This window comes from Rhinolophus sinicus, linkage group LG04 (genome assembly GCF_036562045.2).
Source record: "Rhinolophus sinicus isolate RSC01 linkage group LG04, ASM3656204v1, whole genome shotgun sequence".
NCBI classification, from domain to species: Eukaryota; Metazoa; Chordata; class Mammalia; order Chiroptera; family Rhinolophidae; genus Rhinolophus; species Rhinolophus sinicus.
This window is the reverse complement of record NC_133754.1, coordinates 61512430-61530001: the sequence shown is the minus strand read 5'-3', so window position 1 is coordinate 61530001 and position 17572 is coordinate 61512430. Positions and strand designations below refer to the sequence as shown.

Here is a 17572-nt window from a genome sequence, read left to right as displayed (position 1 = left end):
CTGGAAAGAAAACTGGTTCTTCCCTTCAAGCCTGTGAAATTCTCTCGTTTGCTTAGGCTGGCCACAGCATTGTTAAATTTCAAATAAAAAAAGAACTATGACAGCAATGGAAATAACAAAATATCTAGGATTTACAATAACAAAGATCACACAAGATTTTACAGGAAACAACTAAAAACTCTACTAAAGGAGATAAAATATAATTGAAAAAATGACAAAAATGAAGAGGCATACCATTTTTCATAAAGTGATTTAATATTGTAAAGATGCTAATTTTAGCCAAATTAATGTACAAATTCAAATCCATTTCAAATACTATCTCAGAATTGTTTTAAGGAAATGGAAAAACTTATTTTAACACTCTATAGAAAAATAAGGGCTCATCAGTAGCTAAATCAATTTTGATAACAAAAAGAATAATTATAATAGGTGGTACAGTAGAAGAAACAGTCAAATAGAACTCTAGAAAACAATAAGGAGTTCAAAAACATGTTTATGTACATATCGAGACATGATAGAATACCACCACAAACCAGTGACCAAACAATGGATTTTTTTTAACTACTTTTTTTTTTTTTTTTAAGGGGAACAGGACTTTATTGGGGAACAGTGTGTACTTCCAGGCTTTTTTTTTTTTTTTTTTTTTTTCCAAGTCAAGTTGTCCTTTCAATCTTCGTTGTGGAGGGTGTCGTTCAGCTTCAAGTTGTTGTCCTTTCAGTCATAGTTGTGGAGGGCGCAGCTCAGCTCCAGGTCCAGTTGCCGTTTTCTAGTTGCAGGGGGCAGAGCCCACCATCCCTTGTGGGAGTTGAACCGGCAGCCTTGTGGTTGAGAGCCCACTGGCCCATGTGGGAATCGAACCGGCAGCCTTCGGAGTTAGGAGCATGGAGCGCTAACTGCCTGAGCCACCAGGCCGGCCCTGGATTTTTTTTAAGTGTGTTTTTCCAGGACCCATCAGCTCCAAGTCAAGTAGTTGTTTCAATCTAGTTGTGGAGAGTGCAGTTCACAGTAGCCCATGCAGGGATCAAACTGGCAACCTTCTAACCAACTGAGCTAACCGGCCGCCACTGGAAAACAGGGGAAAAACCTGTTAGATCTCTAACTTAGATTACATAGAATAAAATCTATGGATGAATTAAAGACCTCACTATGAAAGATGAAACTATAAATATAATTTTTAAATGTAAGAGAATGATTCTGTGAGAAGGGGTGAAGAACTTAAATAAGACCCGAAACATACAGATCATAATATAAAATATTTTGTGGATTAAACTGCATCCAGTATTTCTATTCTGTGAACATTATAAACAAAATAATGGGTGGGAGATAGGAAAAAGTTGTTTTAGATGCTTAAAACTAACAAATGGATTATTGTCTATAATATACAAGCAATTCTCACAAATAAGTGCAATAAAATGAGAACCCAATATAAAAACGGAAAAGGTATGTAAGTAGGCAATTCACAGAAAGGGAAATCTAAATGGCTAACATATATACAGAGATATTCAACTTTATTAACAATTAGGTAACTGTAAATTTAAGTATCAGTAAGATACTTCTTGATCATCCAAATTTCCAAAATCTAAAGATCATATAATAAGTTTTACAAAGATATGGAGAAATATGAACACTTATGCATTCTTGGTGCACATGTACACTGGTGTTTACAATACGGAGAACAACATGTCAGTACTTAGTACAAGTAAGAATATACATGGTCTACAATCCAGCAATTTTCAAGCATTTTAATCTCACAATTGACTAAATTAGCAGGGATTTGGAGGAAGCTTAAAAACTCATCCTAGAAAAAAATGCTACAAACCTCATTGCTGAATATCATTATGGTCACCTTCGAAGTACTTCCCATGGGAAGCTATGCATCAATGCCAGCACCTAATCCACCCTTCAAAGCAATTTTGGAACTCTTTTTCTGGAATGGCCATCAGAGCTGTTGTTGTATTACCCTTGATGTCCTGAATGTCATTCAAATGTCTTCCTTTCAATATTTCCTTTCTCTTTAGGTAAAGAAAGAAGTCTTTGGGGGCCAGATCAGGTGAGTAGGGAGGGTGTTCCAATACAGTTATTTGTTTACTGGCTAAAAACCCCCTCACAGACAACGCCATGTGAGCTGGTGCATTGTCATGATGCAAGAGCCATGAATTGTTGGCAAAAAGTTCAGGTCATCTAACTTTTTTACACAGCCTTTTCAGCACTTCCAAATAGTAAACTTGTTAACTCTTTGTCCAGTTGGTACAAATTCATAATGAATAATCCCTCTGATATCAAAAAAGACTAGCAACAGGGTTGCAACAAGTTCGTGAACTTAATTGTCAGATCTCATACATACAGAGGATGCCAAAAAAAATGTATACACATTTTAAGAAAGGAAAAACTTGTATTAAAATTACGCTGATGGTAACTGCTTTGAGAACCTCTTGTAATTGCAGTAGTCAAACGTAACCTGTGTTCATCTTTTGTTATTGATATATATTGAGTATTACAATTTTAATACAGTTTTTTCCTTTCTTAAAATGTGTGTACAAATATTTGGCACCCTCTGTATATATGTTTATCACAAGATTCTATAAAAATGTTCATAGCAACACTACTTATAATCATCCTAAACTAGAAACAATCCAAATACCTACCAAGAGTAGAATAAATACATTTTGATATATTCATACAACTGAATATTACATTGCAATGAGAATAAATGAACCACACGGATTAACCTCACAAATGTAATGTTCAGCGAAAGAAGTCAAACAGAAAATAAAACATAATGTAAAATTCCACCTAAGTACAGTTGAAAACATTGATCTATGGTGTTGACAAGCAGAACAGTGGTTACTAACGCTGGGCAGGGGGAGGGCTATGGCTGGATGGAAGACGTGGGGTCTTCCCAGATTCAGGCCATGCTGTGCTTCCTTATCAGGTGCTGGTCAACTTTGTTAACTTTGGGAAAATTCATTAAGCTGTATCCTTAGAATTTGTGCACTTTTCTGTATGCACATTATATTTCAATAAAAATTTACATAACAAAATTCAAAGTGTTGAGTAGCACAGTAAGAAAGAATTAATTCAGCCCTATGTGCCTGAGGTTATAGAAAGAAGAAAAATAAGTAAAATAAAAACAAAGGAGATTCTGAGGGGAAAGAGAGTACAAATAAAAAAGGAAGAGGGGGGGAAACTATTTGAATTCTCTATAAGTCAAATCAGTAGTTTAAAGGCAGAGCACCACAGTGATAACACAATATTTACAGATGTGAAAGCCTTCCAAACATGGGGCCTGATTGCTGCCACCGCCATTAATCCCTTTCACTAACAAATTTGTTTTCACAGTGAAAGTAGAAACATAATTATTACTGTATGAGTGGTTTAAAAAAAAAAAAGAAAGAGAGAGAAAGAGAGAAAGAAGGAAGAAAGAAAAGGGGAAGGAGAAAGTAGGTAGGGAGGGGAAAAGAAGGTAAGAGAGAAAAAGAAAAAGGGAAAGACCTCAGTACATTTGACTTTCCATGCCTATTTTAGTCTGGGGAGCGAGCCTACTGACTCAGTGTTATTTGGCTAGATTTTTAAAAAGCAGGGGATGGGGGAAGATTGGTGGGGAGTATTGCTCAGTTTTTCTACAATTAGTACAGCACAGTGGGCCTCGTGGACTTATTATTGGACGCAGGCACATCATTTTATCACAAACATCAGACCTCTTTCTTAGTGCATAGTGGGAAACAGTCTCAGTTGGTATGAAATGACCTGCCCCAGGCTAGAAAGACATCGATTCCCAGAAAATACGCTTTGTTTAGGGTGTTCAGGTTTTTGGTTATGGTTTTGTTTTATTCCTTTTGACCTGGAGGACTTAATTGAAATCAAAATGCCTCCTAAGCAAATTGAGGCTGCATTTTGAGAAGGTTGTTTTGAGCATGGCCCTTTAGGTGTGGGTGCTATATTAATGTCAACCAGCTTTTGCTCTTCGCATTATAAACTCATTGTCTATTTTCATTCAGCCTTTTCAGAGCGTTTCAGTAGAGTCCCCAGCATGAAGAACTGCCACCCCCCCACCTTGAACATTTCACATACAAGGATGGAGAACCTTCAAGGTTTGGAAACCATGATGACCTGCAGTATACCTAAAATGGATCATAATTCTTCTTGTTTCTTTTTTGTACGGAGGTCTCCAAAGTGTCCAAATTGAGCAAATCATGTTTCCTTGAGATATTCCCAACTAATTCCCAAAGTCATTGCTCATGGGATAAATGTCCTGTCCCTTCTTCAAAACCCTCTTAGTCACCACCTCTTCTCCACTCCCAGATCACATGCACTGCACGTGTGCACTACATGTTCTGCACACATCTGTCATTGCATACATGTTATACTACATTAAACTAACGTGTGTGCACAGCATGACTGTCTCGCTAACTGGACTATGAGATTTCTGAGGGCATGACTCTGTTGTATTTGCTTTTGTAAAGTCTAGCACCTAACACCATACTCGCATTTGATAAGTACTCATGAGTATTTGCAACATCATCATGACTTGTTGAATGGATTGTGGAAGTAACCATTCATGTGGTCTATTTCTAATTGTAAGAATGGAGTTCCGCCTAAAGGTTAAAACAGTATGAAGGTTATAAAAGCAGGTACCACTTTCCCACTAAGGAACTGTTCTGCAACCTGCTTCAGTAAAATCTCAACAGATCTCTTTCTACTCCACAGTGTCGTCTCTCCTCTAATCTTTACCTCCAAATACTTTCTCAACTCTTTCTAATTCATTCTTAATTTCCTTTTTTTTTTAAAGAAAGACTTGGTATTGCTGAGAAATTTGCTCTCATTAAATCCCTTGTCTCTCAGCAAATGGCTTTATACAACTTTAGTCCAAGTATCAAATATGTCTCCTTTCAGAATGCATTCTTTACTCTATTCAATTGCACAGCAACAGAGCTAGATGGCACAATAAAGTGCTATTAGTTTTTCCAATTATTTGAGCAGTTTAAGATTTGCAAAGTACTTTTATGTATTATCTCCTTTTCCCTTCATATTAACTCTTAAAATAATTCCAAGTTTACAAATAAATAAATTGAGACTCAGAAAGCTTTAACAACTGCTCAAGACCATGGAGCTAATAGATAGCAGAGTTAGGACCTAAACCCAAATCTTCTGCCAACATACCATATTGTAGCTAATAACTATGCTTCTGATAACAACCGTCACTCATTCACATGAGTACATGTACCTAACCACAAAATCTTTATAAAGATAATACTGTAGAGTTATAATATACATCTATACACTACCTAAACTCTGTGGTATAATTAACAAGTATAAAAAGCTAGCCCCTAGTGGTTGGATCCAACAACACACCCAGTTATACCAATCAAACATTCTGGACAGGAGCGAGTTCCCTCTTCCACGCCCCTCTGCGAGAGGAGAAAACAGAAGCACCAAGGACTCCCTGTCCTTCTGGTAAAAAAAGACTCCATTGCACTTTTGAGTAATCATTTTGACAAAACGATTTAATGATCTGCTCCTCTGGAAGTAAACCCCCATTTTTGCAAGTCAGGATGGCAGATAAACTTCCCTGGTAGGTACAAGGTTTTTCCAGCTCTTCTCCCACAGGACTATGCAGACACACATCCTACCAAAAATACAGCTTTTAGATGCCAGCCTCACCAGGCGTGGGTGGGTATTTGCTTAGAACAGATGCTGAGCACCATGTGGCCGAGGGAGGGAAGACTGGGCTGATTGTGCTCCTATCATGGTGTTTACCGGGATCTAAACTCCCTTCTCAAACCCTCTGTTATTGGCCTGGGTGTTTTTGTCCTGTTTTGCTCTTAGCTCCAGCTAAAGTAACATTGGCTTTCAGCCAATGCCCTGGTAGAAGATTTAAGTCAATCAACAGCATCCTGACCTGTAGCCAGGACATGTCCCACAGTTAAGGCTCATTCTTTGAGTCCTAGAAAGATTGCAACCACATAGAGGCTTCAGAGTCACTAGCCACTCCATTATACAATTTTAAAGCATTTCTAAGCATGTACTATGAAGCAATCACCAAAAGAGGCAGTAGAGAAGATACCAATGAAGTCAGCCATTTTTGTCCCTTCAAAAAATACACGTAAAAATAGAAAGAACCCATCATTCATTGAGTGTCTACTATGTCAACAGTCTACTAGGTCTTTTGCATTCATCATCTTAGTCAGTTCCCCCAATAACACTTTAAAGCTGAACATCATTTATCCACATTTTAGAGATGAAAAATCTAAGGTTCAGATAGACAAAGAAGTTTGCCCAAGTTAACACAATTAGAAAGTACAGAGCTACAATTCAACCCAGACCTGTCTGGCTCCAAAGCACACTGGGTTAGACAGAAACAATACACATTATTTGATGAAGGACATGATAATGGGGGCCAGGTGGTGGTCCTATAGAACCAAGTACTCTCCCGTCATATAAGCAAAGGGAATCCAGTTCTCACTTCAGGATCCATGAGGGAAAAAGTTCAAATGGCCAGATATTGGTCCCAGACCAAGAAGAAATTGAATATCTCACAGCCTTGCTGATGCCTAATTCACTGGGGTGAGCTAGGGGAGGGGCCTTCCTCTCTGCAAGATTGAGAGTGACAGGCGCTTTGATGGTTTTCTGTTAAAGGCAACTTTGTCTGAATCATGTTTATATTCCCCACAGCACCTTATACCAGGTTTTGCAAAAATTAGGCGCTAAGTGAATATTTGTAGAAGGTATAAAGGAATGGAGGAATAGAAAAAGTCAGTTATTTGTGGAATGGCAAGCAAGAACCGCAGGAAAATAAAAACAGGGTAGGCTCGAAGAGTAATTTATCACCCTTTCTTTGAGAAATCTTCATGGGCCCCTCAAGTTCTCAGCAACTGTGTCCTCTTCTAAACTGCTTAGAATTTTATTATACTGACACCTCGTTATTAACATACGCTAACTTATGTTTATTCAAGTATTTAACAAATAATAATTATCTGTAGAGGATACAATTATTGGTTATTCTTTTATGCAGCTCTCTGCCAGTATCTCCTCAATTCATGTATAAGGTGATGTAGGAAGGAAAGCTCATTTTAGTCAGCTCTGTATTCCCTCTGAGTGCTCAGGGCAACACCCATCTATAAGAAGGGCGTAATCAACATTGGCTTAACAAACAAGCTTCCTTCTAGTAGGTACTCCATAAATCCTCCTAAAGACCAAGTTCCCCATTATCTACTGCTTGCTTTGGATGCCAGAAACAAATCATCTCCACCTACCCAGGCTTGGGTGAGGTTTGCCTGGTAGACTCCAGAGTCTCTCCTTTCCTTAAAGGTTCTCTTGAACCTGATAAAGTAACTACAGGAATATACTCCCCACTCTTTACCCATATGCCTCAACAGAACCTGCTTGGGAGAGGCCCACACTGGAGCCATTGCCTATTTCCTTTAAGTGAGAGGGAAGCCTGGCTTTGAATACAACATGAGTTCCTTGAAGCTTAAAGTGTTCAATTTTACTTCGCCATGCCCCCAGTATAATCCATTGAAAGGGCACTGTCCTTCAGGCCTTTCAGCTGGGTTGACAGCTGCCCGCTGATTAATTGACAGGTTAAAAAGATTGATTCCACATGTCAGAGCTGTAACCCTGCCAGAACAATACAGCTGTCACTTGGGCTGTAAAACAGACGCTTACATTAGCAGTCCTGACAGAGCTGCACACGGACACATGCACCTGCCTTTATGGAGAGTCTAAACACACAGCCACGCGGAGATTAATCATCTTGAAAGCAACATTGGAAGATCAAAGAAATGTTTCCATGATGGAAATAGTGGTAGCAACACTGCCTTGGCATGTTCGTGGTCTGCAGATGGTGCCCAGTGGCCATGCCAAGAACGGTGCAGGGGACAAGGTGGGGCTTCAACAGTTGTCTACGGTTTGACTGCCTGCACCACTAAGCCCCAGTCCCTCCACGAGCACTTACACCGTCTGTGGGGACAGAGCCCCAGAGAGCAGTTTCCAGGCTCTCGGCCTCACATAGAAAGGTGCTGGCTCAGGTAGTAAATGGCCATCAACTATGATTGGATGGCCATCAGCTGTGGCTAGTTGGCCGTCAGCTGCAACCAGTGAGCCATTGGCCACTAATATAACTGCCATGGCTACACTAGCAGGAAAATGGGGGCTAGCAAGAAGATGGTGGCTGGCAAGCGCGGATTGCAGTTAGCACGGTGGAGTGCGGGTTGCAGATTGCAGAGAAGTAGACAGCAGGTTGCAGACAGTGTGGCTCCAGCTTCCTGTGTCTCCAACCCAGCTGCCAGCAAGACTATAGTGGTATGAATCCCCTACCTATGGCTCCATGGGTGTTCCTTTTTGGCTTCACCATATCCTGCATTCTTATGTGGGGAGCGGGAGCAGAGACCTCGCAGGCCACCCCGCATGACACAGTCCCTTCCATTTACAGACAAAGCCCCATGACTTGCCTAGGACTTCATCTCTCTGCACAGGGCTATGCCTCTCTGGGCCAATAACAGGCACATAACCAAGCCACAATCATGCCAACATGTTTGTGGAATGATTATGAAAAAGTTATGTCATGCAGGGTGTCATGCGGGGTCTCTGGTCCCACTCCCCACATAAGAACACAGGATACAGTGAGGCCAAAAAGGAACACCCACAGAGCCATAGATAGGGGGTTCATACCACTATAGTCTCGCTGGCGGCTGAGTTGGAGACACAGGAAGCAGGAGCCACACGATCCGGAACCAGCTATCTGTTTCTCTGCCAACCAACCTCACTTGCTAGCTGCAATCCGCTGTGCTAACTGCAAACCGCTCTTGCTAGCTCAGCCACCATCTTCTTGCTAGCCCCGCCATTTGCTGCTAGCGTAGCCACAGCAGTTATATTAGTGGCCAATGGCTCACTGGTTACAGCTGACGGCCAACTAGCCACAGCTGATGGCCATCCAATCACAGTTGATGGCCATTTACTACCCGAGTGAGTACCTTACCACGTGAGGCCGAGAGCCTGGAAACAGCACCCCTGGCTCTGTCCCCACAACTTACTTCAATGGGTGGGTGACCCAACACACCAAAAGACTGAAACCTTAAGTATGTCAAATGTGGGAGAGACCCCAGCAGCCTGGAGGCAACTGTTTTCCAACCAGAAAATACCTGGGGGTACCGAGGACATCTGAAAATGCATGGGCTTTTTCAAAGCATTTTAATTGTTTGGGAGGAATCTTCAACAGAGAAATACCACCAACTCATTTCTTATATATTTAAAATCTAAATAGCCTGAAAGTGTCACTAGATAGAGTAATGAGGCTACACTATTCCCAGGAAGAATTCGTTAGGAGGAAGCTGAGTATCTCTGGATGTAAAACACTAAACCAGATCTCCCATTCTCCCCCAGAGCTTGGCCCCATTTTATGTCTTCCCATTCCACTGCAAACCTGTACAAGGATTCCCAATGTGGTACATGGCCTTCCCTCCAGGTAATGGGCTTTCCTCCAGGTCAGCAGTAAACTGCACAGCCCACAGGTCAGGTTAACATCTTTATCTGAATCTGTTCAGGGCATCTAATCTAAGTATTTATTTTTTATTTTTTTTTACAAATTTTGTATGCTCTAAGTATCCCAGAATTGCTCATCCTGAAAAAACTGCTTCTGGAATAAGTAAAAGATTCCTGAGTACAGGTTTTAATGAGAATCTTCTGAGTCCCACAGAGTAGTGGTCCTCAAATTTAGCTTCATACTACAATTATCTGGGGGATGTTTAAAAAGCTCACACACTAGGACCCAGAGGAAAGGTGAGTGAATCAGAATTTCCAGGTATAGGGTCTGGAAATCTGTATTTTTAATGTTTCCTAGTTGATTCTCTGCAGAAAGACTTACCTGCTTTCCAGTAGATTCTGAGGATAGAATATGCAAGGAACACAATTACGCCCTCCCCTTTGCATCAAGACAGAAAGAAATTGATAAAGAAAGGGAAAAAAATTACTGATTTATTCTTCAAACTTAACCAGCCAATAACTAAATTGAAACAGGGGGGTAGGTTTGTAACCAATAGAAAAGACAGTGTCTGTCTTAATACCAGTTTAAGCCACTGATCTTTGTACAAGTCACAAAAGAATACTTCCATTACTTCAAATCCCATCTCATATGTGTAGCCACATCCTGTACAGCTACTCTGAGCGGGGCCCTGTGCCACATGCTGGTAAAAGAGGAATAGAATCTACTATCTACAGAACACATACAAAGGAGATGCTACTCAGTTCTGTTATCGATCTTTCTAAGTGATACATGAGTAATATAGATGATACCATCAGGATGAGTCATCTATCACTGGCACCTCGACAAAGGGAAATGGGATGCCATCTCCATCCCTAATTAACACTGACTGAGTGCCAATTACAGGCCGGGTACCACAGGACAATAAACAAACATACTTAAATCCAGCCACACTAGGAAGGCTTACTTTGAAGGCGAACAAAACATAGATAAGTTGCATGCGTAGGAGAAATGGTCTGCATGGAGGAGAAGGGAGCTCAGACTCCAGCCCTGGCTCTCAGCCATCATTTCTCCAACCCTGGTTTGCTTAGGAGCCCAAGTACCGTCAGACAGAATTCCTGTGTTTTCTTCCCTAGGATTCCCTATACATGGGGATGCGATGGGAACTTCATGCTAGTCATAAACATTAGGACTGTGTTTCAAAGCATCAGAAGTGTCTGCTTCACCCACCTCAAAGTCATGAAATTATAGAACTTCTAACCTGTCATCTGGTACCTGAATCTCCTCACAACAAGGTTTGTCCAGCTTCTGCTCTACAGTCATCAGAGGTAGGGAGTTGGTTACTTCAGCAAAGCAGCCCAGTCTATCTGCTCTTAACTTTTGACAGTAGTGCGTAAAGATATTTTGATGTATTATCTGATGTGGTTTAGGACATTGGGAGAACCGCCAGCGTCTGCCAGGTGATGTATTATCTGAGATTAGTCCAAGCGAGGTTACCCTCATTAAAATAATAATAATAATAATTCCTTAAACTGAGAAGAAGGGAACCATGAGCCCAAAAGAAAAGAAAGAAATATAAAAATAAATGCTGGATTATCCCTGAGAGGGGAATCCCATTGGGCCAACCCGGGGGATGACGATAGGCCTTTCAGAGTAGAATGAGGACAGAAAGTCATCTGCCCCCCCCCACCTCAAATCCCTTCATCCCTATGATAGAGCCAAAGGACACAGCAAGAGCCCCCATAATCTCGCCAATTTCCACTGACATAGGGGGGAATTAATTGAATGTGATGGGAGCTTCAGACTAGTCATGAACACTAGGACTGTGTATCAAAATATTAGGTTTAAAAAAGAAAAGGAAAAGGAAAACCTGTCCTTTACCAGGAATAATTTGAGAATTGAGATAGTACTTCAAGAGAATGACTCAGCCTCCTCCCACCCTACCCCACTCCACCCTTCCTTCTTTTTTCTGAGTTAAACCACATAGTTCCTTTAGTTATCCCACCTATGACAGGCCAAAACCCCTACCACCCTGGTCATTTAATTCTCGCTGCTATCCAGGAAATTGGGATGGGGAGCCTGAGACAGAAGGCTCCTGTTTCTTCCCAGCTTTTTGCAGTTCCCCAGGCCTGGAGTTCCTCTTTGGAGAGGTTCTAACGGTGGCTGAGTGGCCCCAGAGAAATGTGATTTGGGTCTGAACAGGCTTTGCCACAAGTCTCTTCAAAGCTTTTATGGTGAGATTCAATACAGATATACAGATCAATTATCTTAAAAGCAGCAAGGAGGCCCATCAAATATTTCTAGCTTTAAACAGGTTTATTTCCATCTGCACTTATCTCTGCTATTTAAACTCCATTGCTTGCAGTTAATCTTATGTAATGCAGCATAAGAGGGCTTATTTACTTTCTAATGACATCAATTGGCCATAAATATTAGACATCCAAGGTTCGTTGAAGCTGTGGGGACAGTTTTCCATTCTTACTTGACATTTGACTATTTGCAGAGCTTTCTCTTCTGTTTGTTCTTGTGTGACTCACTTATCGGCTGTCATAGGCCCATGTTCGATTTATTTAAATTGAATGAATAAGTACATTAGGCAAAGCTGTCAGGAGGAGAGAGAATGGGAACTTACTGGGATGAGTGATAAGTCAACATGCTGCAATAGAGATTCTCCACAAACTGCACAATGCTAAATCAAAATGCTAAATGGAGGTGAAGAGACAGCCCAGGGTGACCAAAGGGAGGTGCATGGAGAGACCAAGCCCCTTCACCCTGAGGATGGACGACCCCCGGCTCTGAGATTACTGTGGGCCTCATTAAGTGGTGGGAGAAATTCTCCCAGCAGAGTGGACACTAAATCTAAAAATGATTTTAACATCCAGAAATGTAAATAAGCTAATATCTAAATAGTTTTGAGCTGAACAGTCACATCACATCACCAATTTAATCCTTGTCACCGTGCCTAATTTCTGTCCCCATTTTATAGACCAGGATCCTGAAGCTCAAACGTTCTATGACTTGCCTGAGGCCATAGAGCCCTGGACCCTGACCCCACTCCCTCCACCTCCTTTCTTCCATCATCCACCTGGAAAGCAGAGACCCTCTGCAGGCAATTCTGCTGGTGAAGCTCAAAATATGGGGCAGTGCCCTTCTTCTCATTGAGATTTCTCCCCTGCATAGATTAATCAATCAGCTAATTTCGTGAATTTACAAAGAGGTTAGAGGCCCTTTCATTTGAAAGTTGCTAGGTATTTGCCTATGGTTGGGCCTCTCCCCCTCACTCCCTTATTTTTCACCACAGAATTCCTTATCCTTTGGAGACCCCCAAGACCTAAGTCAGCTTTATACCTCATTAGACTCTCGGCCTCAGCAAATACTTGTTTGGGATGTTAGAATACAACTCAGTATAAAATTATTTCAACAAGTATTGGTTACCCACTAGGTGTCCAGGATTATGTCTTCTAAGCTGCCCCCCATTTTCTCCTGCTTGTTAGAAAGTACATATTGGGGAATGTGCCAATAACACAGGCCTCCAGATTTCTCTGAACTTCTTTTTTGAAAGGAGTAGTGACAATTTTGGAAAGGATAATGGTAGTCTCTCATAGGGGGCAACTTATTTCCTTTTCATTCATTCATCCATCCATCCATCCATCCATCCATCCATCCATCCATCCATTGTTTCCTTCATATAGTGCTCAGACCCTGCTAGAAATTGGAAATTCAACGGTGAGGAAAAAGAGCCAAAGTCCTCACATTCAGGGAGCTCAATACCTAGTAGGAGAAAAGCTGTGAACCCAATGACCCCACAAGTAAATAGATAATTACAAACCATTCCTACTTTGTGGAAGCATGTGACTGAGGGGAGTGGATAGGAAACGAACAGTATCAGGGAATATTTCCTTCTTTAGCTAAGAAGCAATTAATTATATGAAGAATTGAATACTATTTAATGACTGAAGAGAGGGAGAAGGATCCCATATAGAAGAAAGAGCTTGTGCAAGGGTCCTGAGGTGACACAAACATAGCCCAGAGAACTAGAGATAGTGGTACAAGATGAGATTGGCAAGCTAATCGGGCTGGACTGCAAAGGGCCTTCTAGGTTGTTCAGTCATTTGGCCTTTATCTTAAGACCAGTGGGAAACCCCTGGAGAGTTTAAAGCAAGGGTGTGATGCAAACATAATCAGATTTTCATTTTGAATAAAAGAAAATCATGCAGGCTGCAGTGTGGACAATGAACAAAGGGAAGACAAAGGATTTGCAAAGACTGGTTAGAAGGACTGTGGAGTAGCTGAGTTGAGAACGATGGTAGCTCAGACTTGGATACTGGTGCTGGACACAGAGAGCAGTAGATGGATTCAAGAGTTTGTTAGTATGTAAAATTGATGAGACTTGGTGATGGGCTGGGTACATGAGGTGAGGCAAAGGGGTGTCTCAGTTGTTACTCAGTGAGGTCCTTCCTCAAATAGGCACTAGGAATCTCTCAAGACTTTGAGCAACTCTTCAAACATTGTAATTCTACTGCTTTGAATGTAAGCCCCATGAGGGCTAGAGTCTCTATTTTTTTCCCATCAATGTATTTCAAATATCCAAAAGAGTGTCCAGGTCATAGTAGGTGCTCAATAAATACTTGCAGAATCTCAGCTATTTCTGTTCCTCTCTGCTCTACACAGATCCCTGCAGCTGAAGAAAGTTCCTTAGATATAGCTACAATCTGAAAACACTTTCTGCAAAATTTCCCATCTCAGAATGCTTGTAGATACCTTCAGCTGCCCAGTAGAAATGCCTCTTTGTCTCAGATGGAGGAGATATATAGACCTTTTGCTGAATACCTCTTGGGGAGCCAACAGCCCCCTGTGGCCTCCCTTCTCTGGGGAATATTACATACCTCGAGCCATTGCCAACTGATCAGAGGCAGACATCAGACCCAGACAGGCTCAACATAATTCTCTCTTCCAAAATTTGAAATTTGAGAGAGAGACATAAAAACTGAAAATAGTTGCAATTGAGTCCCTTTAATACCAACAAGTTGGTAGAATTCCCCTGAAGTCATTTTGCAAGTCCCAAAACTGGTTGTTCAAATTTTCTTTCAATTGTAAGATATGATATTAATTTCCAATAAATCCATTTTGAGGACTTAAACTAGCAAAATTTTTTTTGTTCCTTCCTGAAATCAGGATAGGAAATTTTTAGACACAAGAAATGTTAGGTGACTTACTCAGAAGCTCCTGTGGCTCTTTCTTTCCTGTTTCTTACAATCAACTATCCTTTTGACTTTAGCTGTCTTGTTGAGGTTTTGCTATTTAACTGCTTATTCCTCAATAAACGTGTGTTTTAGCAGCACTGTTTTGCTATGGCTGGAGATCCTGTGAACAGTTTCCAGAGGGTTTTTGTGGGCCAAATTTAAGAACCACTGAGCTAGGGCTTGGTTTGCCTGGTTCATGCCGAAGAAATGATCCTCTATTGTCCGAATGCTGGATGACACGAGGCTTGGCCGTGGCCCCCAAAGCCCTAACAATAATAGCTTGAGCCCCAGAAATGCTTATCTTGGGTACTGTTTTCCACCTTTTGCTACATCCCAGCAGGCATTTAAATCCCACCAGCTTATTAACACAAGTTTTGTTTTCTCTCAGTCACGTGAGCGCCTTGGTACCAGATGTAGACAAGGAGCCTGGATTTACACCCCAGAGCCAGGGATGACAGCCATCATCATGTGTGAGGATTATTTTAAGAGGAGAAACAAGCCAAATATGTATCAGTTAATAATGGCTGGGGCCAGTAGCCTCCCCACACCAGAAGGAGAGCAGTGCTGCCTGCTGTACTTCCAGCTCTGACCCCAGGGCAGACAGAAGCCAGCGCCTCCCAGCCACTGGCCAAGCAGCTGCTGCAAGGAAGATCCAGCTCTGACCAACCTGTGCAAGAGTCAGATGCGCGAAACCTAGCACCCCATATTCATGAGTTAGAAGAATGGAGGAAGGGAATATGAGAAAAAACTCTCCTGAATAAATCAGCTCAGAGTGGACTAAATACAGAAGACTTACAGGGTCCCCCAAAGCCATTTACAGATGATCAGGCCTTGAAAGTTCTCGGCAGACTGGAGAAAGAGTACAAAATTGGGCACTGGGAAGCCTTGGTTGGGGAGGGGCTGCCCCAGTGATCATGTGCTTATCTGTCCCTTCCCAGCTACAGCAGTGTAGGAGGCATTGCTGGAGACAGGCCTTGCTCCATGTTTTAACAGAGAGTGGAATAGGACCTAGGGTGCAAAGCAGAATCTGGTAAGTCTGTGGACAGTAAGTATTAAGAGATCTTTATCTTCTCTGCCCCTTCCCCATCATCCCTTCTTCCCACCAGACACTCATTCCCCCCTTCCCCACACTGCAGATCGCTAGTTTTCACCTTGATGGATGAATCTTGGTGACATTAGCTGGCTGGCAAGTCCACCAAAGCCAGGAATTCCTCCATCCCTTCCTCACAGAGGGAGCTGGAGACAGGAAGTAAAGGAATCCACGTGTCTTGGGCAGCTCTCCCTGCACCACCTGGAAATACTGGCACCTCCTCAAAGGGCTGCCTTTCCAAGAGCCAAGGAAATCCCAAAAGCTATGGCTTCAGGCCGCAAACAAGGCAGGAGATCTGGCTCCCCTCCCTCTGCCACTCAGCTGAAATGCCCACCCGTGGCCTCAGAGCTGCCAAAGCCAAGAAGTGACCCTGAGCTTTCCCTAGAGCCCTCTCCCTCCTACCTCCTCCCAGTAGAACAGCCTAGCTGACGAGGGGCTCCTTCGTCCTCGCCCCCTGGAAGCAGCCAGGCCATGCCAGGATGAGCACCCCAGCAAGGGAGGCTCAGGATCTGAGCCAGTAGAGTGCAGACAATCTTGGGAGACAGATGGCCAGGCGGATGGGCCGGCAGATAGAGGCTCCTGCTCCTTGTCAAGATGACACTCAAAAGTACATCCCTGTCATCACAGGTTGTCAGTGGTGTGTCAGCGTGAGATGCTGAGTGTGTTTTTGGACACTCTGTGAGTTTGGAAGGCTGAGCTGGTTCCCACTTCCATAGCAACAACAAAATTCCAGCCCCAGACACAAGTCCGTGAGTTAGTGTCAGACAACAGGGGGGAAGTGGCAGGCAGAGAGGGGTGTCACTCCCAGCAGAGCGAAGCAGTAGAGTGGCAAGGGTGGGCAGCAGGCAGATTTCTAGATGTCTGTGGGGAGACCGTGTGTGGGCACAAAGTGACAGAAGGCAGGAGCTAATGGCTGAGCTAACGGGAAATGCAATCTGTCGGCTTGAGCAAGCTGGGAGTAGGGGTTTCCTGAGTGCTGGTCCATTCCAAGATACCTGAGGGTCCTCTGGTGTCCAGAAAATCCTGTTGATTCGAACTTTGTGAAGAACTATGGAGTAATGAATTTGAAGCATGTATAGCTCCTGGAATGGAATTAAAATTGAAGGGGAAAATATAAGATTCTTCAAAGACAGTAAAAAGACACAGAATCATGAAATGCATTTGCCCCTCTTTGACTGAGGGAGCTAAATTTATCCAGACTCTGAAAATAGGCTCATTGCATGCAAATGGCTGAGGCTTTGTGCATCTAAAGAAAGAGCGTTGGACGCAATGGCCCCTTCACCATTTCTTCTCCTGCCCTGCTTCCTCTGGTCAATCACTAAGTCACTGAATCTTTGAATTCTAAATCAGAGAGCATGTTCCTAGGCTGAGCTCTGCCAACCACTAGCTATGTGAGCTGAGGAAGTCACTCTCTCCCCTGGTTTCAGTTTCCTCTCTGTAAAATAAAAGGCCCTGAGATGGAAGGATGCCATGGATTTGACCATGGAAGTGGTGGCAAGGGATCAATCCTCTTTGGTCGGTAAAAGATCCACTGTCCTTGTGGTAGGCTGAATAATTGCCCCCAAAGGTGTTCATGTCCTACTGCTCAGAACTTGTGAATATATTACCTTACATGACAAAAAGGACTTCAAAGATGTGATTAATTTAAGGATTTTAAGATGAGGAGATTATTCTGAATTATCTGGGTGGGTACAGCATAATCAAAAGGATCCTTATAAGTGAAAGAAGGAGGGTCAGAGTCAGAGAGAAGATGTAACTACA

At 42.3% G+C, this 17572-nt stretch overlaps 1 long non-coding RNA gene across 1 annotated transcript in view; it reads right to left on the bottom strand.

Moving 5' to 3' along the window:
- Positions 1-373: 373 nt before the first annotated feature.
- Positions 374-17572, bottom strand: part of LOC141571038 (uncharacterized) — a 231692-nt gene continuing 214493 nt past the window's right edge. The window contains exon 4 of the long non-coding RNA XR_012495526.1: positions 374-1064. This is a non-coding gene — a long non-coding RNA (uncharacterized LOC141571038). The remainder of the gene's footprint in view (positions 1065-17572) is intronic.